The 3220-nt window shown below is 34.8% G+C and overlaps 1 non-coding gene across 1 annotated transcript; it reads left to right on the top strand.

The window, feature by feature from the left end:
* The first annotated feature begins 1550 nt into the window (after window positions 1-1550).
* On the top strand, window positions 1551-1657 carry LOC126025142 (U6 spliceosomal RNA). Its single transcript, XR_007501187.1, has one exon. It is a non-coding gene; the product is annotated as a U6 spliceosomal RNA (small nuclear RNA).
* Window positions 1658-3220: the final 1563 nt, after the last annotated feature.

The following is a 3220-nucleotide window of genomic DNA, read 5'->3' as shown; positions in this document are numbered from 1 at the left end:
TATGTATGGTTAAAGAAACAGAAAGAGGGCCCGGAGAGATAGCACAGCGGTGTTTGCCTTGCAAGCAGCCGATCCAGGACCAAAGGTGGTTGGCTCGAATCCCGGTGTCCCATATGGTCCCCTGTGCCTGCCAGGAGCTATTTCTGAGCAGACAGCCAGGAGTAACCCCTGAGCACCGCCGGGTGTGGCCCAAAAACCCCCCCAAAAAAAATTTAAATAAATATATTGAGAATTCTCAGAAGTGCTGTTGAATTCAATATTCAGTCTTACTGAATAACTCCTTTATGACTTTTTATCTACAAAACTTCTAATTTTTCTTCCAAATATTTTCATATTACTTTCTTAATCTCCACTTCTTTCTGTTTCTTTTTTGTTTGTTTGTTTGTTTGTTTGTTTTTGGTTTTTGGGCCACACCCGGCGGTGCTCAGGGGTTACTCCTGGCTGTCTGCTCAGAAATAGCTCCTGGCAGGCACGGGGGACCATATGGGACACCGGGATTCGAGCCAACCACCTTTGGTTCTGGATAGGCTGCTTGCAAGGCAAACACCGCTGTGCTATCTCTCCGGGCCCTCTTTCTGTTTCTTTAACCATACATAAATACCTTATATTCCTTCTACTTTTATTCGTGAAAGCAATAAAACATATCATTTGCTGATTTTAGTTGTCCAATGCTTTATTTTTGTTTTAGTTAGAGGCCATTCATCTGTGTTCAGGGTTTATGCTTGGCTACATAATCTGGAATCATTTTTGTTTGTTTTGGGGCCACATCCAGCTACTCTCAGGACTTACTCCTGACTGTGCTTAGAACTCACTCCTGGCAGACTTGGAGGACCACATGAGATGCCAGAGATTGAACCAGGCTCAGCTGAGTGCAAGGCGAATGCCCTATCCACTGTTCCATTCATCAGCCCTCTCAGGAATCACTTTTAAATAGAATTTCTTGGTGTTATGGATCAACATTATGATTGTCATGTAAAACTCAAGCAATTTACCACCCTGTACTATCTTCTTTCTTTCTCAGCAAGTAACTTACTTGCACATCCTATCAAATTAGTATGAGCATGTAAACTTTAACTACCTAATACTTGAGACAATACTATAATTGGGCAGTGGAAAGCGTGCTTGATAGTTTTTAGAGACTATTCCAAATCTGCATGGAGGATTTGGTGATCAGGGTAATATGTGATACTGAGCATCAAATCACAAAGATTCCATAGAAAAAAAGCATGCCCTAGCCCTTTGAACTATCTCTTTATCTGTGCACTATTTTATTGTATTATAATTTTAAAAATTTGTAATATTCAATATAAGTGCTTAAGAAATAAAACATTTTATAGATCTAGTTTTAGAAAGCAGTATGCGAGCCAAAAGAAACTTTTAAGCAGAATCCTGAATGGTGTTGACATTCCATGCCTAAGAGAAGACAACTGTAAAGTTTGAAGAAACATATTTATTTTAGTGGATGGAACTGGAAAGACATTATGTTACATGAAATAAGTTTTATAAAAAGTAAGTTTCAAAGAAGTAAGTCTTATAAGAAAACATAACATGTGCTTGTATTTGCAGCACATATACTAAAATTGGAACAATACTGAGAAGATTAGCATGGCCCCTGTGAAAGGATGACATGCAAATTTGTGAAGCATTCCACATTAAAAAAGAAAATGGAGTTTTATTGCACTACACAATCAAAGATTTAGCTATCATATACCTATTAGTGGATTCTATGTGTGCACACATCAGGACAAAATACAAAATAAGTCTTAAATATTAGAGGTTCAGAAGTTTACTTTAAGTTTTTAACCCATAGTCCTCAATTTATTATTAGATAAATTGATTCTTATTTTGCTTGGTACCTAGAGATTTGACTTATTATAAGCTTCCTAGATATTTCTATAATGATACTCAATAAGAGACATTTTAAAAACCACTTAACTGTGTCATACATAATTCCAACTACATAAAATGTGGCTCTAAAACATCCAGTGACATTCATTTAATGTGAAAATAATCCTTAGATTTAATAAATCAACATTTATTAAGTCACACTCTGGAAAAGGCAAACTGCCAAGCATAATAAGAGCTGAATATACCTTGGAATTCTTGTCATCTTAACTAGTAATAAGGATGATTAAAACATAAATTAATATGTACTATGCATTTAAATATTGTCTGGAGTTTTCACATAGTTTTATATTATTTTCCCTGTTTAATATCAGATGTTAATATCAATTTTATTTGCTTAGTTTCTGCAACAGAATATATGAGAATGCTCAGAAATAGACATTTTCTAACATTTCTCACTTTATAATCAACATCTTCTCTCCCCAAATATTTTTAATAATTATCGAATCTTAAGTTTTCAAAATACCCATACTATATAATGTAAGTATATTAATAAAAAAAATAAGCCTAAAATCTTACTTAAATACCAAAATGAACTTTTTAGATCTCCTTTTGCTGTTTTTTTTTCCCTTGGTGGGGGACACATGTGGCAGCACTCAGGGGTTACTCCTGGCTCTGAGCTCTGAAATCAGTTCTGGAAGGCTCAGAGGGATTAAGGGGATCAAACTGGGGTTGGCCTCATGGAGGCAAACGGCCCTCCCACTATGGTATCACTCTGGTCCCATGAAACCTTCCATGGTTCAAGTAAAAATTATTTAGTTGTTTTTATCTTATAATTTCAAGATAACTTCTCTGAAATATCAGAACCAATTTACTGACTTGATAACCCAATGAATTATTGGATTATCACTTTTCCAAATCCAAATCAATAATATAAAAATATGAATTCTTTAAGGGAGGTAAGTTATAAGATATTTAGTTTACTTGGTTCAATTTATATGGATGCTTATTGGTTTAACTGGGACTAATTTTATCCTATATTATCCTATATTTTTATATTTTATATTTCGACCCCAAATTCTGTGTTCTCAATTGCATCATGAAAATTACCTCCTACAATTCCTGAAGCATATATGCTTCATATGGGCATATGACTGATCCTCGTTAAAGTTCATACTGCTTGCAATAATATGTCCTATAGTTGGGGAAAGGGCAGGAAGAAAAAAAGCCATTTTTTATAGTTAACCCATTGGGTTAACTATAAAGATTCATACTCAGCACAATAAGAAAAACAAAAGATCAATGAGAAAAACACACACGCAGAAAAAAACACCTCACCACTTCAGTAAATAAAAACAATAACACAGAAAGCTAA

The sequence above is a fragment of the Suncus etruscus genome, chromosome 12 (assembly GCF_024139225.1).
Source record: "Suncus etruscus isolate mSunEtr1 chromosome 12, mSunEtr1.pri.cur, whole genome shotgun sequence".
Classification (NCBI taxonomy): domain Eukaryota; kingdom Metazoa; phylum Chordata; class Mammalia; order Eulipotyphla; family Soricidae; genus Suncus; species Suncus etruscus.
The sequence above is the reverse complement of the archived record's forward strand: the minus strand, read 5'-3'. Positions and strand labels throughout refer to the sequence as shown.